The sequence below is a fragment of the Gorilla gorilla genome, chromosome 12, assembly GCF_029281585.2.
Source record: "Gorilla gorilla gorilla isolate KB3781 chromosome 12, NHGRI_mGorGor1-v2.1_pri, whole genome shotgun sequence".
Taxonomy (NCBI): domain Eukaryota; kingdom Metazoa; phylum Chordata; class Mammalia; order Primates; family Hominidae; genus Gorilla; species Gorilla gorilla.
Genome location: NC_073236.2, coordinates 74276384 through 74301602, shown reverse-complemented (window position 1 = coordinate 74301602; position 25219 = coordinate 74276384). Strand labels below are relative to the sequence as shown.

Sequence of the window (25219 nt, the reverse complement as noted above, 5' to 3'; positions counted from 1 at the left end):
TTGGGATCCCACACATAAGTGAAGACATGCGATATTTGTCTTTTTGTGCCTGGCTTATTTCAGTTAATGATTTTCAGTTCCATCCATGTTGTTGCAAATAACAGGAGCTCGTTTTCTTCTATGGCTGAGTAGCACTCCATTGTGTATATGTACCATATTTTCTTTCTTTCTTTTTTCTTTTCTTTTCTTTTTTTTTTTTTTTGGAGACAGAGTCTCACTCTATTGCCCAGGCTGGAGTGCAATGGCGCGATCTCAGCTCACTGCAACCTCCGCCTCCCAGGTTCAAGTGATTCTCATGCCTCAGCCTCCTGAGTAGTTGGGATTATAGGTATGCACCACCATGCCCAGCTAATTTTTGTATTTTTGGTAGAGAGGGGTTTCACCATGTTGGCCAGGCTGGTCTCGAACTCCTGACCTCGTGATCCGCCTGCCTTGGCCTCCCAAAGTGCTGAGATTACAGATGTGAGCCACTGCGCCCGGCCTTGTACCATATTTTCTTTATCTATTCATCTGTTAATGGACATGTAGGTTGCTTCCAAATCTTGACTATTGTGAACAGTGCTGCAACAAATCTAGGAGTGCAGATATCGCTTTAATATACTGATTTCCTTTCTTTTGGGTACGCATCTAGCAGTGGGATTGCTGGGTCATTTGGTAGTCATATTTTTAGTTTCTTGAGGAACCTTCAAACTGTCCCTATAGTGGCTGTACTAATCTACATTCTCATCAACAGTGTACAGGGGTTCCCTTTTCTTCACATAGTCGCCAACATTTGTTATTGCCTGTCTTTTGGTTAGGAGCTGTTTTAGCTGGGGGTAAGATGATATCTCATTGTAGTTTTGATTTGCATTTCTCTGATGATCAGTGATGTTGAGCACCTTTTCTTTTCTTTTTTTTTTTTTTTTTTGAGACAGAGTTTCACTCTTGTTGCCTAGGCTGGAGTGCAGTGGCATGATCTTGACTCACTGCAACCTCCATCTCCCGGGTTCAAGCGATTCTCCTGCCTCAGCCTCCTGAGTAGCTGGGATTACAGGTACACACCACCACACCTGGCTAATTTTTGTATTTTTAGTAGAGGCGGGGTTTCACCACGTTGGCCAGGCTGATCTCGAACTCCTGACCTCAGGTGATCCACCCGCCTCACCCTCCCAAAGTGCTGGAATTAGAGGCGTGAGCCACGGTGCCCAGCTGAGCACCTTTTCATATGCCTGTTTGCCATTTGTATCTCTTCTTCTGAGAAATGTTTATTCAAATCTTTTGCCCATTTTTAAATTGTATTATTAGATTTTTCCCTATAGCATTGTTTGAGTTCCTTATATATTCTGGTTATTAATCCCCTGTCTGATGGGTAGCTTGCAGATATTTTCTTCCATTCTGTGGGTTGTCTCTTCACTTTGTTGATTGCTTTCTTTTTCATGTGGAAGCTTTTTAACTTGATGGGATCCCATTTGTCCATTTTTGCTTTGGTTGCCTGTGCTTGAAGGGTATTACTCAAGAAATGTTTGCCCAGACCAATGTCCTGGAGACTTTCCCCTAATGTTTTCTTGTAGAAGTTTCATAGTTTGAGGTCTTAGATTTAAGTCTTTAATCCATTTTGATACGATTATTCTATGTAGTGAGAGATAGGGGTCTAGTTTTATTCTTCTGCATATGGATATCCAGTTTTTCCAGCACCATTTATTGAAGAGACTGTCTTTTCCCCAGTGGATGTTCTTGGCACCTTTGTTAAAAATGAGTTCACAGTAGGTGTGTGGATTTGTTTCTGGGTTCTCTATTCTGTTCCATATGTCTATGTATCTGTTTTTATGCCAGTACCATGCTGTTTTGGTTACTATAGCTCTGTAGTGTAATTTGAAGTCAGTAATGTGATTCCTCCAGTTTTGTTCTTTTTGCTTGGGATAGCTTTGGCTATTCTGGGTCTTTTGTGGTTCCATATAAGTTTTAGGATTTTTTTTTCTATTTCTGTGAAGAATGCCATTGGTATTTTGATGCAATCTGCAGATTGCTTTGTGCAGTATGGGCATTTTAACAATATTGATTCTTTCAATCCATGGACATGGAATATATTTCCTTTTTTGTGTGTCCTCTTCAATTTCTTTTATCAGTGTTTTGTTATTTTCAGTATAGATATCTTTCACTTCTTTGGTTAATTCCTAGGTATTTAGTTTTATGTGTGGCTATTGTAAATGGGATTACTTTGTAAAATTTCTTTTTCAGATTGCTCACTGTTGGCATATAGAAATGCTACTGATTTTTGTGTGTTGAGTTTTTTTTTTTTTTTTTTTTTTTTTTTTTTTTTTTTTTGAGACAGGCCTGGCTCTGTTGCCCAGGCTAGAAAGCAGTGTGATCTTGACTCACTGGAACCTCTGCTTCCTGGGCTCAAGGCATCCTGCCACCTGCCAGCCTCCCTAGTAGCTGGGAACACAGGTGTGTGCCACAATGCCTGGCTAATTTTTTGCACTTTTTGTAGAGATGGTGTTTCGTCATGTTGCTCAGACTGGTCTTGAATTCCTGAGCCCAAGTGCTCTACCCACCTTGGCCTCCCAAAGTGCTGGGATTACAGGCATGAGCCACCACTTCTGGTTCTGTGTAGATTTTGTATCCTGCAACTTTACTAAATTTGTTGATCAGTTCTTGTTTTTTTTTTTTTTTTTTTTTTTTGAGACGGAGTCTTGCTCTGTCGCCAGGCTGGAGTGCAGTGGTGCGATCTTGGCTCATTGCAACCTCTGCCTCCTAGGTTCAAGCGATTCTCCTGCCTCAGCCTCCCGAGTAGCTGGGACTACAGGCACGCTCCACCACCCCAAGCTAATTTTTGTATTTTTAGTAGAGACAGGGTTTCACCATGTTGGCCAGGATGGTCTCGACCTCTTGACCTCGTGATCCACCCACCTGGGCCTCCCAAAGTGCTGGGATTACAGGCGTTAGGCACCATGCCCAGTGATCAGTTCTAATAGATATTTTTGTGTGTGTGCAGTTGTTAGATTTTTCCAAATATAAGATCATATCATCTGCGAACAAGGATAATTTCACTTCTTCCTCTCTCGTGTCTGATTGCCCTAGCTAGAACTTCCATTACTAAGTTGAATAATAGTGGTAAAAATGGGCATTTTTGTTGTGTTCTAGATCATGGAGAAAAGGCTTTTAGTTATTCCCCATTCAGTATGATACTAGCTGTGGGTCCCTGCTAATGTTTTAAGTGTGTATTTTTATAGTCTTTTTCTGTATAGAAAGTATAATTTTAATAAAAATAAGATCATGCTGAACATACTCCTTTGTAGCCCCTTAAAAGAAAAACAACTCAGTGGTAATATGCAGAGGTCCTAAATGTCTCATGCATGTTTTCTAGAAAGCAGCTATGACTTGATACCATTCTCTTTAGTCTTAATGCCACAGATGTATAGAGCTTTTCACAGATGTGAAAATAGTTTTAAATACATTATTTTATTATTTTATGCCCCCACCATAACCCATCTACACTTCTACAAATAGTGAACTTATTTGCTTAACTGATTTTCTTTACCAACTAAATCATGAATTTCTGGAGGCGGTGGGGAAAGCAACTATCAAATAAACTAAATTTTATACCCACATAATTATATGTGTCAGAATGCCTAGTGTATATAAAGTACTCAGTACACATTTATAGAATGAACAAAAATATGCTTGTATAGTTTTTGTTTTGTCACGACTGTAATTGTTCTGTTGGTAAATTTACACTACTGTCTCCATTGAAATTCTCATTTCAAACTAGTTAAGATCACACAATGATTAAGATCACAAAAGAAAGAAAGAAACATTATCATCATCAGCATCATCATATGCCTCACCACTATTAAACCCTTTAATGGTTCTGGACTTTAAGGTTCTGCCTGCTAGTTGTAGACGTGAATTTTAAGCATTGAAGTTTTACCCAAACCCAAACAGCTCAAAGATAAGAGGAAACGTCATCAGATATTCCAATATTTCAATAAGCCTGATATTTTTTGGTGAGCTGATTTAAAAAATTCAGGTAGCAGGCCAAATGTGTTCATTTTTATCTTGATACTTGTCATCATATAATCTCCACTTTCCTATCTCTTCTTCCTCATTTCCATTTCCTCCTAAACCAGTTGCAGACCAGCGCCTGTCCTCACTACTTCACACAAGCTGCTCTTTGGTCAGGTCACTTCATCTGATTGCCAAATCTGCCAGTCTTTCTTCAGTCCTTGGCTTGTCACTTAACAGGGCTGACCACTTCTACTATCTTGAAACTCTTCCATCAGTGACTTCTGTAACCCCAACTTCTGGTTCCTCTTTACCTCTCCATTCATTGATTTATTCAGCAAAAAATTTAACTGAGTACTGGTGTTAGGTGCTACAGTAAAGGAATGCAATCATATTAATAAAGCTGGTATTAATTGAGTGTCTTACCAAGTGCTAGTCAATGATTCAAAAATTTAAACACTTTACATGTTTACATGTGTGAACTACTTTAATCTCACTAGAACAAGGGACAGCAAACCTTTTCTTTAAGGGCCAGATAGTAAATATTTTCAGCTGTACAGGCCATATGGTCTGTGTTGCAACCACTGAACCCAAACTTTGTAGCATGCACGTGGGCATAGATAATACATAATCTAAAGGGTGTGGCCATGTACCAATAAAACTTTATAAAACAAGTGACTAAGTTTGGTCAGGAGCTGTAGATTGCCAACCCCTGCACTAGAATCTATCTAAGTTCCACCAGGGCAGGAATTTTGGTTGGTTTCAATATAGAAAAACAAATGCTTAGTTAATATTTAATGAATGAAGGCTGTCCTTCTAAGATAGAAACTATTTGAATCCCCATTTTATAAACAAGACAACCAAAACACAGAGGTTAAGTAGCATGCCCAATGTGACCAACTGAATTGGCAAATCCAGGATCAAAACCCACATAGTTTGGCATTAGAACTTATGTTCTTAATCACTGTACTGTACAGTGGTGACACAGAGAAGGTTGTTAACTGTTCTCTTGGAAGTGGGAGTGGGAGCCAGGAGAGGTAATTTTAACTGGATCTTGAAGAATGAAGAATTCACCAGGAAGAAAAGTAGAGGAGAGGGAGAGGCTTTGCATTCTAGCATGTGGAAACTGCAGGTATAAGAAACAGATGTCTGATACAATGTGGTATTATGAGCAAATTGGCAGTAAAGGAAAAACATTGCTTAGGGAATGCACTCAATTTTCAGCAATTCACATGTCTGGACACAGGTTTTGAGGTGGAGAGTGGCAGAGATGGGCTAAAGAAATATGCCGGGGGCCTTGTGTGACATGTGGATGAATTTGGATTTTAACTTGGTGGCAGATGGGCTACTGAAGTGTTTTGAGCATGGGAAAGAATGACCATATTTGCATTTTAGGTCAATTTTTAAAATTACATTTTATTTTAAAATTAGATGATACATGCATATTGTACAGCCTTCAAAAGCTGAAAAGGTCTTCTTCCTGCTTGTTTCCACTATCCAGTTCTGTCTTCCAAAGGCGCCCACTGTTTCCAGTTAGAAATATGACTTTCGGCCAGGCGCAGTGGCTCACACCTGTAATCCTAGCACTTTGGGAGGCCAAGGCGGGTGATCATCTGAGGTCGGGAGTTTGAGACCAGCCTGACCAACATGGAGAAACCCTGTCTCTACTAAAAATACAGAAAATTAGCCAGGCATGATGATGCATGCCTGTAATCCCAGCTACTCGGGAGGCTGAGGCAGGAGAATCACTTGAACCCGGGAGGCAAAGGTTGCAGTGAGCCGAGATCATGTCACTGCACTCCAGCTTGGGTGACAGAGCAAGACTCCGTCTCTAAAAAAGAAAGAAAGAAAGAAAGAAAGATGACTTTCACTGTAGTGTGAAGAATGGATCAGTCCTGGGGCCATAGCAATCTCTTGACAGAATGTCACAGCTCTCAGATGTCTCCGACTTCCAGTAATACCTCCCTCCCTCACCACTTCTGGCCTTGAGATGGTATCTCAGTCACTAGCCTGGAGGGCTGTGGTATCACTATGGTTTCCCTCTCCATGCATTCTTACATTCTAAATGGGGGTAATATTGCCTCTAAAGGGGTGAAAATTAGTTTGAGGGAGCAAAACAATCTTAGATATGAAATGGTTTGTTGGCCTCCAAAGCTCAACCCCACTCACCAAAATTTTGTCAAGGGAAATTTAAATTTTTCTCTTAGGATGAAATAAGGAGATAATGACAAAAGGTTGAGCAACACTGCTCTACACCTTTGTAAATATTTCCTTGACTAGATCCTTTTCAAATGACTCAGGCTGAATGTGCACCTGTTTCCGCCCAGGTACCTAACTGATCCAGGAGATAATGGAATTCAGAGGCTTGAATGGAGGATAGTGATCCATGTGGTCATAGAGAAAAGGCGGTGTAACATCTTGGGAGTAAGTGTGGGCTGCTGGGATTAGATCCTGGCTCTGCCATTTACTATTGGCTGTGTGACTTTAACTCCTCGATGCCTCTGCAAAGTAGGGGATAACAATGGTACCTGTCTCCTGGTTTTGCTCAGGATATTGCTTAGCGTATGTTAGCTATTGCTCAAAGACTCAGATGGTAGAGCATCAAAGGAGGAGGGAGTTTTGCTGGAGGATGGAAGAGCTAAAGGTTTAGAAGTAGGATTGAGGAATGTGGAGAGCGCCAATACCACTTTCCATGCCCATGGGTTGTGGGGCATGGGAAAATGAGTAGCATCCTTTCTAGAATTCAGCAATGGAATCACGTTCCTTAGGGATTACAGTCACTTTTCAGTTAAGGCAAGGAATGAGCCAGGAGGTTAGAAGTGGAAAGAAGTTTATATACAATTGAATGAAAGCAGGGCACAGAAGAAAGATCTGGGAAGGAAGAAGGTAGAAGGTGGAGAGGAAGCCCAGAGCAGGATAGCAGATTGGAGATTAGGGTAAGGGAGAAGAGACCTCCGGAGGCAGGAGCACCGCACAAGATGGCTCAGACTGAACAGAGCAGGAGGTGGTGAACTATGGCCGGATATAACCAGCTGCTTATTTTTGTATAGCTCGCAAACTAAGAATCATTTTTACATTTTAAGTGGGTTTTTAAAAATGAATATGAGAATATTTCATGATACATGAAAATGATATGAAGTTCAATGTCAGCGTCCATAAATAAAGTTTTTTTGGATCATAGCCATGCCTGCTCATTTAAACATTGTCTATGGCTGCATTCCCACTACAACAGCAGAAATGAGTAGTTGCAGCAGAGATTGTGTGGCCCACACAGTGGAGACTATTGGCCCTATCTGGCCCTTTATAGAAGTTTATTGCCCAGGCACAGTGGCTCATGCCACTGTAATCCCAGCACTTTGGGAGGTTGAGATGGGCAGATTGCTTGAGCTGAGAAGTTCAGGACCAACCTGGGTAACATGGCAAAACCCCATCTCTTAAAAAAAAAACAAAAAAAGAAAAAAATTAGCCAGGCATGTCGGTGTGCACCTGTAGTCCTAGCTACTCAGGAGGCTGTGGTGAGAGGATCGCTTGAGCCCAGGAGGTAGAGGTTGTAGTGAGCCTTGTGTTCATACCATTGCATTCCACCCTGTCTCAAAAAAAGAAAAAAGAAAGAAAGAAAGAAAGAAAATTTGCTGGCTCCTGTTCTAGCACATCATTCATAGTCTGCAATATGAATGGCACCTCCAGGAGGTGTGCAACACAGATCACCTGGCTCTAGGAGCACTCAGTTTGGATAGTGATAAAGGATTACAGTGAGGAGAAGAATGGATGGAATTAAATGGCCTCAAGGCTCTTTTTGGAATGTAGTCACAAGGTTGTTTTGTTAGAAAAAAGCAAGGCTGTCAGCCTGGATTCAAGCCACCACCTCTTGGCTGGTGAGGAGCTAGGTGTGGTAGACACTTCTGGTTGCCCACACAATTTTTGTTTCTCCTTTTGTTCCTTATTAACAGAAGGCTGATTTTATCAAGGTAGCAATGTACCCTGTTAAAAATAATAATCTCGATAAGAAAAGTCCCCAAAGAATGATGGGGACATGTCAATAGGACACAGAGCCAGCTTAAAGGGGTTCCTAATGGCCAATCTGGGACAATTCCATGTTAAAATAAACTCTGATAGTAATGGGTTGTAACTTATCAAGTAGAATAAAAATCTTTGAGTCCGTACAGAAATAAATGAATAAGTGGAGAAAGGAAAGCTTTCCATATGGTGCAAGGCAAACTCATACATGGAAAGACAGAATTAGAAAATTACCATCTTATTGTTTCAGGCAAGGATTATCAATGGATGCTAAAACTAGTGGGTGAAGTTTTGATGAGAAACATGATATTTATATCATCTCAAAGCCTCTCCTCACAGATTCTTATTAATTTCAAAGGGTAAAATAGGGACTTTATAGTAGAGAAATCTGACAGATACTACCTTACCACCTTAACCAAGTTATAAAAGCTAATATCATTAGTAACAGAACAAGTCAAAATAGGGTAGCTTCTGCTATGATGCATCAAGAAGGATGCAGCATCACTTCTGTGGTATTCTAGCCAAAAATACCTAACCTGAATCATGAGGAACTGTCAGACAAACCCAAATAAGGGATGTTCTGCAAAGTAACTGGACTTCAGTTTTCAAAAATACCAACAACATGAAAGGCAAAGACAGATTGAGGAACTATTTCATGTTAAAGTAGACTAAACCAACATGACAACGAAATGCAATGTTTGGTCCTGGATTGGTTCCTGGACCAGAAAAAAAGCTTCTTCTTTGTTATAAAGGACATTAGTGGGACAATTGGCAAAAGCTGTAGATTAAATAATAGCATTGTATCAGTGTTAATATTCTGACTTTGATCATTGTACTGTGGTTATGTAAGAGAAAGTCTTTATTTTTAGGAAGCACATACCAAACTGGAAGTAAATGAACATCACGCATGCATGAGAGAGAGAGAAAAAAAATGATAAAGTAATTGTGGTAAATGTTAGTATTGGGAAATTTTGGGTGAAAAAATACAAGAATTCTTTGTACTACTTTTGCAAATTTTGTCCATTTGAAATTATTCCAAAGCAAAAAGTTTAAAAAAATACTCATTTTGCCCTGGTACTCATGCAGTGAGATATTCATATACCCAATCTTGGCCAATGGGTTGTAGGTTTTAGTCTAGTGAATAGGGCTTATCAGAAAATGATTGTTTTTCCTCATAAAAAGGGAGAGACTTGGCAAATGCCTTTTGCCCTTTGTCCTTCCCCTTCCTGCTTGGAATAAGAGCTTAATACCTGGATGTGGAGCAATCATCTATGATTATGAGGACAGAAGGAGCTGGAAGTAGCACGGGTCTTGATGGCTTCTTTGGGCATCAGCCTTGGACTGCCTGCCTCTGAATAAGAAGTCTGTTAGTACACTGTAGTTGGGTTTCTGTTACATATAGTCAAATCCAACTCCAACTGAGCTAGACTGTCTAAGGCTCCCAATGATGTTTACAGTTTTGAGTTTGTGTGGCTTGACTCCTCAATGTCCTTCACAGGCAGCTGCTTTTGGTTGCCCCTCACATGTGGGTGTTCTGCAAGTTTGGTTCTTGGCCTTCTCCTCCCTCTGCGGTCTGTCTACGTGGGCTGCCTCATCCACTCCCACTTACCATATAGACTCTGATGATTCGCAATTACCATCTTCACCTAGAATTTTCTCCTGATTTGCAGGCTACATATTCAGCTACCTAGTGGATATCTATGTCTATGGTCCATATTCACTTCAACAGTTGCAAAGCTATATTGCCTTTTCAGCTACACACACATAATCACGCACACATCCAGCCCACAATCTAACCACTTTCCCAAGCCAGAAACGCAGGAGTCATCATCCTCTCTTCTTCCTACTTTTTTACCCCCTACATGCAATTAGTCATCTAGATCTTGATGACTGTACCTCCTAAGTAGTTTCTGAATCCATCTCCTCTTCTCCATTCCCATCAGGTAGATGCCTCATCATCTGTCACTGGTATTTTTTATTAACGTTTTAAATAGTCTCCCTGTCTCTGTCCTTTGTTCTCCTAACAAACTGCTATCCATTATTTTCTAAAATGCAAATATGATCACCATACTCTCCTATGTAAAAATTTCCTACCACTTCAACTGCTAATGGTAATTCCCACCCCACCCCGTCCCCTCCCCACGACTCCAGTTCCTACTATGACATAACAATGCTCATAGGATAACCTCTTGGCTGCCATTCTGTGCCATTTCTTGATGAAGGAAGGACTGTTGACTGCCCCTGGCTGATTTATTTTATTCTTAGGAGGCAGATTCTCCCAAGTCTCCATAAACCAGTGATCTTCCTTTGGCCCCAACTGTCTCTTACCCACAGCAATTTGTACCTCACTTTATTCCATGTCAAAAGACCTGCAGTGTTCTTTTACTTGTCACAAAAATAAATTTTATACATTGATCAAAATGAAGTGTTCGGGCCACTCTGTGTGATAAGTGAGGGTTGAACACTGCCTGAATCCAACAAACACCATTCATACTACACTTGATCTTAACCAAAAGGCTGAGAAGCAATAACAAACACCATTCATATGATGACATTTTAATCAGTTCGTAGTAGCCCAGGTAGGCAAGCTCCAGGGATGTTTATAATGCAACCTGGCCCCACATTATGAGTCTCCTGTCTTGGCTACTTTTGAGTTAAGCAATCCTGGGCTCCCGGGACTGATTCCTTCATTTCCTGAGGCAAGCTGCTGGAGTTTGGATGGAATATGTGATTAAGAATCTTTAGCCACAGAGCAGGAAACAAGGGTACCCAGCTTTGGAGGCACCAGCCATTCACTTTTTCCCTTAATAACCTTCCCCATCCTGTTCTAGCAATATACTTTTTTCTTTTTTTTTTTTGAGACGGAGTCTCACTCTGTCGCCTAGGCTGGAGTGCAGTGGAGCGATCTCAGCTCACTGCAAGCTCCACCTCCCGAGTTCAAGCGATTCTCCTGCCTCAGCCTCCCGAGTAGCTGAGACTACAGGTGCTCACCACCATGCCTGGCTAATTTTTTGTATTTTTAGTAGAGACGGGGTTTCACGGTGTTAGCCAGGATGGTCTCAATCTCCTGACCTCATGATCCGCCTGCCTTGGCCTCCCAAAGTGCTGGGATTGTAGGCATGAGCCACCATGCCCGGCCTATTTTTTTTTTTAAACCCAGATCAAATGGAGCCTATTAAAGGTAGAGTTGGACATTCCTCCTATGAGCAGAGTTAGACAGTCCTCTTAGAGCTTCTGTGGTATTTATTACACTCTAATACAATTATGTGTTTGTATGTCCGTTTCCCTGCATTTGGTTTCTTTTAATAGCATCCAAATGCAAATCTTACCTTTTTTTTGTTTGTCCTTCTATCAGCATACAATAGAGCCTGACATAGAGAATAATCAATAAGTATATATTGATTGATTAAATGAATGGATTTTTTGTTGTTGTTGTTCCAGGTAGAGTGTAGTGGAAAAAGCCTAGACCCTGGTACTATTCCCAGTTCCTCTGCTAACTTGCTATGTGACCATAGTCTCTCAGCAGCTCCTTCACCTCATCAATGAAGTGGAGTCAGTACCACCCACTTTGGAATAATTGTTTTGAAGATTAAAAGAGTTAATGATCATTTATCCATTGAATTGTAGGGATATGCTGAATGCTTCTTATGAGCTAGGCACTGTGGTAGGTACTAAGGCTATAACGTTGTCTTTTCCTCATAAAGCTTTTCAATCTAGCGGGAAAGACAAGTAATTAAACAAGCATCTACAATAACATATAGTGAAAATTGGAATAGGAGAAGAATAAGGTGCTATGGGAACATACAACAGGGGGCCCATCTTAATCGAGGGGTTAGGAAGAACCTCCCCAAATGGTATGAAAGAATTGTAAAGTACTATACTCATGTCAGGTAGGATGTTATTACTATAGATGAGACTGCCGTTGAGCTCATAGAAGGAAGCCATCACACTGTGGAGAGTGAGGCTTCCTGAAAAAGTGGAGTGTTGAGCTGGACTCAACTTCCTTTGATGTTGCTGGCTGATCTTCATTAGGAAGATGTGCCCTTTGAATGGTGTTTCCAGGATCAGAGATGGATCTGTCTTCATCTGTCCATACCCCAACTCACCTTGTTGCTATAAGAAACTGAGCCCTCCAGTTCAAGAATACAAACCACAGAGAGGGGAATACTGAAGGGAAATCTAAAAGGTCAGTGATGTTTCTAGGCAAGGCATCTGTGGAAAGCTGACTTCCGCCTTCAAATGCATCTGGAATCCAACCACCTCGCACCACCTCCTTTGTAACCCCCTGTCTAGACCACTCTCATTGGTCACTAGATTGCAGAGACCTTCAGACTGGTCCTCCTGTTTCCACCCATGCCCTCTTAGAATTTCTTCATGCACATTCCAGCTCCAAATGTCTGTGTTCCTGCTTTGGGCACATTTGAGGTGAAGAAGACCAGTGATTTGCCAAGGAAAGAAGGGCTTGTCTGAAAGAGTCAGGAAGGAAATTTATGCTCCCTTAGAAGATGAGAAAACAGAGATAGGGGCTGCTCACCTACCCCTCAGTGTCAACCTGTAGTAGGTAAATAAACAACACCAAATAAGTCTTCCTCTGTTGTTTTTATACTAAAGGATTTTCAGATAAGCCACTGCTCGTTGACCCTTTCCCAGCCTCCCCTCCTCCTCATTTCCCAGACATTCCCTAAGTTGTCTCCTGGCTACAAACTTCCCATCTTTCTGCCCCCTCATCTGTTTCCCAGCCTTTTTCTGACTCACCCTTCACAGTCTCTTCCAGCAGTGCACAAACATCCTCTTGTCTATCAAAGTCAACTTCCAAACAGTCATCATGGTGCACCAGACTGGAGGAAGGAGCAGGGGAGCCAGCACCCTCTTTGGTCAGCTCCTGAGTATGCTGAATGGATACTCAGCGTGGGTTTGCAGGGAGGATTGTTAACTTGACCCAGGCTTCGGACAGGGCTGCCTCCTGCAAGGATGATCTATTTCAGATTGTGGCAGTTTTCTCTTCTTTTTTTCTTTCTTTCTTTTTTTTGTAGACAGAGTCTTGCTTTGTTGCCCAGGCTGGAGTGCAGTGGCGCGATATTGGCTCACTGCAACCTCCGCCTCTCAGGTTCAAGGGATTCTTCTGCCTCAGCCTCCCGAGTAGCTGGGACTACAGGCGTGTGCCACCACACCCGGCTAATTTTTTGTATTTTTAGTAGATACTGGGCTTCACTGTGTTAGCCAGGATGGTCTCGATCTCCTGACCTCGTGATCCACTCACCTCGGCCTCCCAAAGTGCTGGGATTACAGGCATGACCCACCGCGCCCAGCTGGTTGTGGCATTTTTCAAATGTCAGCAAGGTAAGAGACAGAGACACCATCTTTTCCAAAACCTTCATTTTTTTCTTCCCCCCAATTTTTATTCTGAAAATATTTCAAACCTACAGTTAAGCTGAAAGAAAACCCTCACAAAATTAATATATTCTTCACCTAGATTCAGCAGTTGTTAACATTTGCTTTCTCTGTCTGCCTTTTTTTTCTCTCTTTCTCTTTCGAGATAGCTGTCTGCCTGTCTATGTATGCATGTATCCATCCATTTCTATAAGCACACACACAACACACACAATGTGACAAACCCTTTGAAAGTAAATTGCAGAGAACTTGACATATCATCTTAAACACTCTATCATGCATTTCCTAAGAATAAGGCCATTATTTTCCCTACATACTGTGATATGATTATCACACTTACAATAATTAACATTAGTGCAATAATACTACTACCTAAAATATAGTCCAGACTTTTGTAGTTGTCCCGAAAATGTCTTTGAACACTCCCCCTCCCACCCTCAAATCCAATTAAGGATCAAGAATATCTTCTTTTAACCTAGAAATTTCCAGGGCAATACCAAGTTTGGAAGAGGCAATATGGTTCCCAGAAACAGGGCTTTGTAGCTATATACAATTGGGTTCAAATGTCAGGTTTTTCCCAGCTATGTGACCATGGAAAAATTATTTCACTTTCTCACCTCAGTTTCTTCATATAATGGGAATGCTGTTACCCAGTCTAAAGATTTTGTAAGGATGAAGAATGATGTAGTTTTCGTGCTTGTCAAGTAGTAGGCACTCAGGGCAAGTTGCTCCTCTGGAAAGAGAAGCAGAGAAGGGAACTCAGTTGGGTTATATAAATGGCTGAGAACTTGTGTAGCTAAACAAATGTAAGTGAGCTTACTATATCAAGGTTAAGACATTTTAAAACTATTTCCCCTGCTCAACGTAAGCCTTTAGCAAATGCCTCTTGCATATGGGAATACAAACTTTGTGGGAGCAGGGATTTCCTCTGTTTCATTCAATGTTTTGTTCCCAGTATCTGAAACACAGCTCATTAGACAACTTTTGAATGAATGAACAAGTGAATAAATACCTCTTACTAGGTAAGTTACCACTTTTATGTAACTCAAAAATGTGAGCCTCTACTCTTCACTCCCTTTTCTTTTTTTTTTTTTTTTGAGATGGAGTCTCACTCTGTCACCAGGCTGGAGTACAGCCGTCTGGAGTGCAGTGGTGCGATCTCGGCTCACTGCAACCTCCGCCTCCTGGGTTCAAGTGATTTTCCTGACTCAGCCTCCCGAGTAGCTGGGACTACAGGCGTGTGCCACCACACCCAGCTAATTTTTGTATTTTCATTAGAGACAGAGTTTCACCATGTTGGCCAGGATGGTCTCGATCTCTTGACCTCGTGATCCACCCGTCTCAGCCTCCCAAAGTGCTGGGATTACAGGCGTGAGCCACTGCACCCAGCCTCTTCACTCCCTTTTCTAGAGTTGATTTCCTCTGACATAAGGTGGTGTCTCTGTCCGTTATTACCACAGTTATTCTAACAAATTATTCTGAAGCTCAGTTACTCAAAACAACAATCATTTGTTTTCATGCTCAAAGGTCTACAGGTTGGGCTACAACTTGGACTGAGCTAGGCTAGCTCTTGGCTTTGGGCTTCAAGCTCCAGGTTGGATCCAGTTGTGTTTCTTATGTCCCTCACCCTCCTTGGACCAGTGACATGCAATCTTTTCCCTGTATCTCATTCTGGGGCCCAAAGTGAAGGGTGCGGGTGTAGGGGTGTGGACATGGTCTCTCTAAGCTGAGTTGACTTTTAGGTTTCCCTCATCACATAGCTGCAGCATGAATAGTCATTCTCCTAACAATTTCAATGGGCGATTTTTGAACTTGCTAGACAGATATATGCATGCACTTCACATTCCCTTCCCAAAGACAAACACGATTTCTTACAGGCATTATAAGCTACTAGGAATAAGAAGGGAGTGATGCACCTCTTAATGGATGTTCTCTTACTTCCTGAACTTTCTGGAAGGGACTTGACTAAATTCTTGGCCAAGAGCTCTTGTTCTCAGTTTTCATGGAGATAAGAGCAGGGAGTGGTTTATTCTCTAAGTTAAACCTGTGTAACAAATCATGGTAGGATGAAGAAAAAACAGTGTAACTACAACAAACCTTTACAGTTCTTCTTCAGCCCTCCATCCGCATCCAGGCTTCCTCATGCCACCCAACACCGCTATGTCTTATTGCAGATGACTTTGCTGCTGAGACTATTAGACAGGAGGCACTGCAGCCTATCTGTGCATGCCCCATCTGCCATCTTGTCCATGTCTCCATCTACCTTTGCTTTCTTCCATTTTCCTGTCCAAGGCTAATCCTGACATCTCTGTTAAAATATCATTCCAGATTTTCAATATACCAAATGACTCCCATTCTCTCTTCTCTCTTCAATCTCTTTCTCACCACGTGCTTATTTCTTTGTCCATTTAAGCCTCTTCCCTCTGAAACAAAACAAAACAAAACAAACCCAGAAAAACCTAGCCAGGCATGGTAGCTCATGCCTGTAATCTCAGCTACTTGGGAGGCTGAGGTGGGAGGATTGCTTGAGCCCAGGAGTTTGAGGCTGCAGTGAGCCATGATCACTCCAGCCTGGAGTGACAGAGTGAGACCCCCCTCTATAAAAAATAAATAAATAAAAATTAAGAATACCATGCTTGATCTTGTATCTCCCTCTGGATTTGGCCATACAAAGTTGTCTATGGGAATCTAACTGAAAAAGGAAGATGACTCCTATGGGAAATGGCAGTTCTTGGGAAATAAAGCTAGTTGAGAAAGAAGTTGTCAGATGAGACAAATGTATTATTGTTTGATGGTGAAGGAAACAACCAACAAAGAACTAGATCTAATACATGAGTTCAGGAAGGTTGCTGGTCAACATATAAAAATTAATAGCATTTATCTATATAAGCAATAACCACCTAATAATGTAATTAAAAATATGAGAGGCTGGATGTGATGGCTTAGACCTATAATCCCAGCACTTTGGGAGGCCAACCTAGAAGGATTGCTTGAGTTTAGTAGTTCAAGGCTAGCCCGGGCAACCTGATGAGACCCTGTCTCTATTAAAAAAAAGAGAGAGAAAGAGAAAAAAAGAAAGAGAGAGAGAGAGAAAGAAAGAAAAAGAAAGAAAGAAAAGAAAAGAGATGGAGAGGGAGAAAGAGAAAGAGAAAGAAAGGAAGGAATGAAAGAAAGAAAAGAAAGAAAGATTATTAAAAAATATGAGAACATTAAAAAATGGTCATCAAAACCCATAAAGTATGTAGGAATTAGCCTAACCAAGTGTTATGAGCTGAATTATGGTCCTTGTCCTCCAAATTTCATATGTTGAACTCCTAACCCCCAATACCTCAGAATGTGACTATATTTGGAGGTAGAGTTTCTACACAGGCCATTAAGTTATTGTGGGGTCATTAGGGTGAGCCCTACTCCGATATGACTGGTGTCCTTATAAGAAGAAGTGACTAGGTACACAAGCACACACACAGAAGACCATGTGAAGAATCAGGGAGGAGAAAGTCATTTACACCAAGGAGAGAGGTCTCAGAAGAAACCAACCCTGCCAACACCTTGACCTTGGACTTCCAGCCTCCAGAACTGTGAGAAAATAAATTTGTACTGTTTAAGCCACCCAGCCTGTGGTACTTTGTTATGGCAGTCCTAGCAAACTGATATACCAAAAATATACAAGACCTCTGTTGATGTAGGTTTGAAAACTCTCAGCAAGCTTCTTTTTCCTGTTTCTTGTCCTCCCTTCCTGTGCTATTTGGTCCTTAGCCATTAGATGGGGCAGAGCAAGGTGGCCTTCTGCTGGGCTTGGGGATGGGAGCTGGTGACAGAGTGAACCAAACAAGAAAAGGTAAAGGGTTGTAGAACAGCTGTGTTCTGTATAGAGTGGGGTAGAAACCCAAGGAATCTATGTTATGGATGAGCTTTGGGGAATGGCTTCCTAGTTTCCTTTTAAATTTTCCTTGACTAAAATATAAAGGCACTTATAGGTTGTATAATCCCCACTCCTTCCTTTCTTCTGGTGGCAATAATACAAGTGAAAGTGCATTTCTTCTGGCACCTACTTTCTCGTTGTTACAAGGCAGGGAGTCTTCTCATTCAATTTGGAGCTGTGTTCCTGTCACTCTAAACAAAGTAGATTGCTTTCCTTCCCTATAAGCAGGGGCCATCTGGTGAGGGGGCATTTGGCTTGAGCTTGGAGAATGAAGCAGCCACTCAGGCATCCTACCTTATGCTTGAAATGCCATTGTCAATGATAATGACTAATATTTATTGAGCACTTATTATGGTGTCAGCACTGTTTGAAGTATATCACATATATTACTTCATTGAGTCTGCCAACCATCCTATGAGATATGGCACTATTAATATCAAACCTTTTTTAGAGATAAGGAAAACTAGATACAGAAAGGTTAAATAGTTGGCCTAAGGTCTCTCACTGGCAGCTAGGGATGGAAGCAGGATTGGAACCTGGGAAGCCTGGCTCCCAGGTCTAGGCTGGTGTTTACTACACTGCACTGTCCCTGGTATTTAGACCCTGCACTGGGAATTTACTTCTCTAAATGTCTTTTTTTTTTTTTGTTCAGCCGTCTACACTGAGAAGTTGATAGGGAAATCCATTTTCAGTCATTCACACTGCCGTGTAAATTAGATTCTCAGATGATTTCATATCCACTTGAGAGTAGATTACCAAGACACTAGAAGTTTTGATATTGAGGAGAATGTATTTCACACACGAAATTAACATTCACTGGGTGCCAACTGGGATTTGACAAGTGTTGTTTTATAGAAGCCTCCCAAATGGCCCTGCAGGGTAAGAATTAATTACCTTCCTTTTATGTTAGAAGGAAATGGGTGTCTCAGAGGTTGGAGCCCAAATCTGGTCCCTGGGCATTCTCGATGGCTGCTTGAGGCCCTCTGACACTTGTGGCTGGCTGGGAAGACACAGAGGCTTCTGGAGGGGAGTGGCAGGATGCTAAGGCCAAACGTCATAGTTTTGTGCAGTTCCAGGTCTAGGAAACAGCTGGTTTTATTTAGTGAAAATAATTGCTGCAGGCCAGTGTCTCCCTACCTCTCATGGACTTTTGTGGTAGGGTGGAAGATGGGTATGTAGCAATATGTTCTGTAACTGCAATTTAGTGCCACAGGTCTCCTGAATCCTCCACCTCCTAAGCAGGGGCATTTTAATAGTCGAGGACAGAGAAGAGAGAACTAGAGCTAATTTATAACTTTAAAATCTTGTATTACCTTTCCTACTTGCCTCCAGTCTTTCAAATACATATATCCCAAATGCATCAATTTCTATGCGTCTTGAATCTGGAATCTACAGCCCACCACCCCCTACACAGACCGTTCTTCGTTTTGTGAATGAACTTTATCTGCTGTGCATTTCAGCTTAGTCTGGAAACCTCTGCTTAGGATTGCCAGCTTCGGCTTTTTTTCAGAGGTCTAAAGAAGAGGTGGTTCTGGCAGGTGTAAGCCCTCTGATGTTTCAGCCTACAAATATGTGAACCGAAGTCATGTCGATTTGCATTTCTGGATTAGCAACAGATGGTAGTTATGAACTAACTGACTGACAGAGAGGCCCCATTGGAAGCAGTATGGGAGCAGATCCAGGCTCTGCTGTGCAGTTATCAGTTGGTCTAACTCTTCTTTCAGAAAATATTCTCTCCGGAGGAGAGGCCTCAAATTGCAGATCCCCATCTAGGCATTGAAAAGGCAGCGTACAACCCTCCTTTTGTAGGCACCTCCCAAAATAACTTTCAGCAGGATATGGCTTGTTATATTAGTTCTGTAATTTTATTTTCCAAATGATGCTTGTCTTTGAAGCTTGGCTAGGGGAACTGTAGCTAAGATTAAATGGGGTCCAAAGTTTTGTGACAATACTTCCTTAGATTTACATGACTTTTAAAAAATAGATTTTTTTTTATCTCTTAAAATCTGTGACAGAGAATATTGGGATTTTCCGTCCTGCCATTTGTTTCCCATATTTGTTATAAGTAATGAGCACTTCTTATTTGTCAGGCCCTGCATTGGTGCTGGGGAAGACACAACAGTGCGCAGAAACCAACCAGCCTCTAATTGCAAAAAATTTCACAGCCCAGTGAGGAGGCTGACATTAATCCAAGGATCACACAATGCAACTACAAAATGTGCTAAGGAGGCAAGTGTCTGGTGCTAGGAGAGTGTGCAATTTGATATAGTCTGAGAGGTCAGGGTATGGATGTGTGAGCCAACGAGGAGAACAGCCTGTGCAAAAGCCCTGGACTGTGTCTGGTACCAGGACTTAGCCAGTTAGGGCGAGCAGAGCAAGGGAGGGGTGGACGGTGGAGCTGAGACCAACATGGAGAAACCCCATCTCTACTAAAAATACAAAATTCAGTGGTTTCCCACAGCTCTTAGAATACGGACCAAATAAGTCCAGGCGAATGATTCTTAACCCTGGATGCTTTACCTCAGGAACTTTAAAAAACTACCAATATCTGGCCTGGCACAGTGGCTCACACCTGTAATCCCAGCACTTTGGGAGGCTGAGGCAGGCAGATCACCTGAGGTCAGGAGTTCAAGACCAGCCTGACCAACAAAATTAACTGGGCGTGGTGGCACATGCCTGTAATCCCAGCTACTTGGGAGGCTGAGGCAGGAGAATCGCTTGAACCCGGGAGGTGGAGGTTGCAGAGAGGTGGCAGTGAGCCGAGATCACACCATTGCACTCTAGCCTGGGAGATAGAGTGAGACTCTGTCTCAAAACAAAACAAAACAAAAAAACTACCCATATCTCTCCCCCTCTCTCCCAGTTGAATCAGAATCTTTGTGGGTGGGGCCTAGGGGCTAAATGTTGCAAAAGCCTCATGGTCTGGCACGTCTTGCTGGGACTACAGGTGCCCGCCACCACGCCTGGCTAATTTTTTGTATTTTTAGGAGAGACAGGGTTTCACCATGTTAGCCAGGATGGTCTCGATCTCCTGACCTCGTGATCCGCCCACCTCGGCCTCCCAAAGCGCTGGGATTACAGGTGTAAGCCACCGCACCCGGCCTCAATTCTCTTTTTTTAAGACAAGTTCTTGCTCTGTGGCCCATGCTACAGTGCAGTGGCGCAGTGAACTGTGGTTGTGCCATTGCTCTACAGCCTCGACTTCCTAGGCTCAAGTGATCCTTCCACCTCGGCCTTCTGAGTAGTTGGGACTACAGGTGCATGCCACCATGCCTGGATAATTTTTTAATTTTATTTATTTATTTTTTTGTAGAGATGGATTCCCACTATATTTCTCAGGGTGGTATTGAACTCCTGGGCTCAAGTGATCCTTTCGCCTTGGCTTCCCAAAGTGTTAGGATTATAGGTGTGAGCCACTGTGCCCAGCCTTCAATTTTTTTTTTTTTTTTTTGCTTTAACTTTCTACTGTTACTTCCAATCTCCCATTCTTGCTCAGACCCTCCACTTGGAGTGGTAAAGAAGGCCTGGTTGTGTGCCCCTTACTACACCCTGTGGCTTCAAAACTTGGAAGACTTGTTTTATACTGAGGCAGTTTCCAAAAAGCACTACTTTCAGCCGGGCGCGGTGGCTCACGCCTGTAATCCCAGCACTTTGGGAGGCCGAGGCGGGCGGATCACGAGGTCAGGAGATCGAGACCATCCTGGCTAACATGGTGAAACCCCGTCTCTACTAAAAATACAAAAAATTAGCCGGGCGTGGTAGTGGGCGCCTGTAGTCCCAGCTACTCGGGAGGCTGAGGCAGGAGAATGGCGTGAACCCGGGAGGTGGAGCTTGCAGTGAGCCGAGATCGCGCCACTGCACTCCAGCCTGGGCGACAAAGCAAGACTCCGTCTCAAAAACAAAAAACAAAAAACAAAAAAAAAACAAAAAGCACTACTTTCAGCAACAGCATCACTTCATATTTACTGTGCACAATGGGCAGAGTAAATGAAAGAAATTACTTTAATACATGAGTGAGCCAGAATATGCTATGTATAGGCCCATGAACAAGAAGATAGCATTAATACTTGAGAAAGTGTCTTTTAGGAAGGATGTATTCAGGATTTTCTCTCCTTACACTGCCAGATTCCCAGAGACCAGACCTAACACCTACCTCCACATCACCCATTTATTCAAATTCCTGAAACATCAATGATTCCAAAGTAAATTAACCAGGCATTTTGGTGGTCTCTGCAATATTGGACACTTTAGTTAGGATTCTTTGCATCTTCAGAGCACTAGTTACACAGACACTGTAAACTCTCTAGGGTGATAAGGAGGAACAAAGGGCACCGAATGCTTTCTTTGTGTGGATACGGAAACTGAGTGGTTAAGTGACTTCCTTAGATGACTTTTTAGAAGGGGCATCGGAATGGAGAAGGGAAGTCAGGGACTCTGGGCTTCAGCACACGGCTCTGGCCATTTGGCCTGATAAGCATTCATCTTTAAAGACCTGAAGATGGTGAACTTTTTTGAATGACTTGTCAGACAGATGGAGTGATGGCTTCCAGCCATGGAACTCACTTATCGTGGATGTCTGTCAGGGTTAAAAGTTCTATTTGCAGGCCTCTCCCATCAGGTTGTTTTTTTGTGTGTGTTTTATCCCCCACTAGTATGGATCCTAACTGGCTTGGTTGGCTTGGATAATGGCATTCATCCTCTGCTCCCTGGGGCATCAGATCACAGAGGGGTAAAGGTGTGGGCACTATGCCAGAGCATAAGCTCAGAAATAGTGCTAGCTAAGAGCAATTTCTGTTGACTTATCTAGAAATCATGCCCTAGCATCCATTAGGATGCCAGTGTATTTTTCTAGGGCAACAAATTGACCAAATAACCGTACAAACCTGCTGCCTCCCTGTTTCCATTTTCTTGCAATGTTGTTTTTCCATCCACTAGGGATGAATGAAATATCCTCTCAAGTAGATCTCTAAATAAATAAAAATAGAATAGGAAATCCATGTAGTGCTTACTCTGTGCCAAGATCTCTTCAAAGTGCCTTACATACATTCTTAACTCATTTAATCCTTACAATTGCCCCCCTGAGATGGGTACCATTACTATCCCTGTTTTACAGACGGAGGCACAGAGAAGTTAAATTATTTGTTCAGGATCACACAACTAGTAAGCAATATAGCTGAAATTTGGATCTAGGCAGTTTGATTCCAGACTTGGTGTTCCCAGTTACTTCCCTAATTATCCTCTTTATAAAGGGTAAATTAAACTGAAATTTCATTAGGCTGATCAATGCGGAACTGTAAAAAAATAAATGAATAAATACACTGAGATTCCAATCTTAACTTTGCTATACATATATCTACAACAGGTTATCATACTGACCACAGCAAAAAATTCATTTGGATGTTTCTAGTGCAACTAGAAAGTGCACTGCTTGAGGGCAGGGGCCTCTAAGTCCTCCTTGTAGGCCTAATACCTTACATATAGTAAAAGCTCACTAAATATCCCTTGAATGTTATGCAAAAGCATTTGGAAAACTGAAATACTGTGAAATATTACTACACATGTTTACATATACCTATATCTCTAAGCCAAGCAGGACTACCTATAATTAGTATCTCTACCATTTCTCCCTTCCCCGCCCCGCTCTCTCTCTCTCTCATGCATGTTTTTTTGTTTGGGTTTGCTTGTTTGGTTGGGTTTTTTTTGAGATGAAGTCTTGCTCTGTTGCCCAGGCTGGGGTGCAATGGCTCGATCTCGGCTCAGTGCAACCTCTGCTTCCCGGGTTCAAGTGATTCTCCTGCGTCAGCCTCCCAAGCAGCTGTGAATACAGGTATGCGCCACCACATCTGGCTAATTTTTTGTATTTTTAGTAGAGATGGGGTTTCACCATGTTGGCCAGGCTGATCTCAAACTCATGACCTCAAGTGATCCGCCTGCCTCGGCCTCCCAAAGTGCTGGGATTACAGGCATGAGCCACCATGCCCTGCCTTATAATGCATGCTTTGTACAGACATTCCTCAACCCACCAAGCTTTGCAATTATTCCTTAGTTGCCCCTTATGACAGCTGTATGTAGCAGAATATACCCAGCAATAGTGGCGGGCAAGTCTCAATTTGCTGATGTATTCCCCTCTGCCCTTCCTTCCTCCCCTTTCTCAACAGCTTGGAATAGTCCATGCTTTGAAAAAAAAAATTTAAACTTAAAAATTATTTTCAGTGATTACAAAACAGTTAAATCACTTTAAAACAACCCCACTGTCATTACTGCATTAATTGGCAATGATTTGAAATATAAGGAATACAGAACTTTCAAGCGTTTAAGAAAGGGACTCTCTTATCAACATGATTTCTCTTCAAACTTATGTTTCAAATGGAATTCCAGTATTTGTTTATTTATTTATTTTTTGAGACCAAGTCTCACTCTGTCACCCTGGCCAGAGTGCAGTGATGCAATCTCGGCTCATTGCAACCTCCGCCTCCCATGTTCAAGCAATCCTTGTGCCTCAGACTATTGAGTAGCTAGGATTACAGGTGTGTGTCACCATGACTGGCTAATTTTTGTATTTTTAGTAGAGATGGGGTTTTGCTATGTTGGCCAGCCGGTCTTGAGCTCCTGGCCTCAAGTGATCCACCCGCCTCAGCCTCCCAAAGTGCTGGGATTATAGGTGTGAGCCACCGTGCTTGGCTGGAATTCCAGTATTTATAAAATTAATTTTATAACCAAAGCCAGGACTGGGCACAATGGCTCATGCCTATAATCTGAGCACTTTGGGAGGCCAAGGCAGGAGGATTGCTTGAGGTCAGGACCTCGAGACCAGCCTGGGCTACATAGTGAGACTCTGTCTCTAAAAAATAAAAAATAATAATAACTAAAAAAGAAAAAAAATACCTGAATCCAGTTTTTGTTGTTTATGCAGCCATTTGTAAGTGGATCAACCCACTTGTGAAGGAACCAGATTTTTGCTAGTATGTGGTGTATGTATGACCATGAGCCTCATGTTTGTATTGTCCAGGATAATCATTATAACCAGCCATCTCTTACATCAGTTAACAGTGCCCCCACTGAAAACTTAGCTCTTAGGGCTCTGGCCCCAGAACTTAGAAGGAACTGACCTCAACCCTGTGAAGCTGTGAGAGCCAGGAAGTTACCTGAGCAGGATGGTGTGTGGTTCCATGGCCTGAATGTCATTGTCCCCCAACCCCAACATTTATATGTTGAAATCCTAATCCCCATGTTAATGGTTAGGAGGTGAGGCCTCTGGGAGGTGATCAGGTCATGAGAGTGGAATCCTCATGAATGGGATTAGTGCCCTTATAAAGAGACCCCAGAGGGCTAGGCTTACCCCTTCTACCATGTGAGGATGCAGAGAGAACAGGAAATGGACCCTCACCAGAATCTTTTGGTACCTTGATCTTGGACTTCCTGGCTTCCAGAACTGTGAGAAATAAATTTCAGGTGTTTATAAGCCACCTGGTCCATGTTATTTTGCTGTGGCTGTCCAAACAAACTAATACAAGTGGGCTCCAGGATTAAACTTCATCTGCTCTACGCTGCCTGCTTCATGCCCCCAGAGATAACAGTGGCACCATCCCGAGGCTGTTGGAGAGCTGTGAGAAATGGAACACAGCCAGGAACAGGGGAGACAAGCTCAGACAGGTAGGTCTGACACCTTTCAGACTTGGAAGTGTCAGCCAGCAGAGACCAACATCTTCTCAGCTAAAAGGTCAAACCACTTCCAGACAGCTTGAAGACTTCCCAGGTATGATCTTAAGACTTCATCTGGCTGGGCACAGTGGTTCATGCCAGTAATCTTAACACTTTGGGAGGCCGAGGCAGGAGGACTGCTTGAGGCCAGAAGTTCAAGACCAACCTGGGCAACATAGCAAGACCCCATCTCTACAGAAAATT

The 25219-nt window shown here is 42.3% G+C and overlaps 2 long non-coding RNA genes across 4 annotated transcripts in view; one reads left to right on the top strand and one right to left on the bottom strand.

The window, feature by feature from the left end:
• LOC129531631 (uncharacterized) overlaps nt 1–25219 on the top strand; it is a 191916-nt gene that overhangs the window by 9663 nt on the left and 157034 nt on the right. The window contains exon 2 of one of the 2 annotated variants that reach the window (XR_010129964.1): nt 23044–23141. The exons of the other annotated variant lie outside the window; for it this stretch is intronic. This is a non-coding gene — a long non-coding RNA (uncharacterized lncRNA). The remainder of the gene's footprint in view (nt 1–23043; nt 23142–25219) is intronic. 2 annotated transcript variants of the gene reach the window in all.
• On the bottom strand, nt 3668–10125 carry LOC109025658 (uncharacterized). 2 transcript variants are annotated; one of them, XR_002004576.4, is made up of 3 exons: nt 9898–10125; nt 9252–9352; nt 3668–4354 (listed from the first exon to the last, which is right to left on the bottom strand). It is a non-coding gene; the product is annotated as an uncharacterized lncRNA (long non-coding RNA). The 2 variants fall into 2 exon arrangements; XR_002004577.4 differs by lacking the exon at nt 3668–4354 and adding an exon at nt 6818–7570.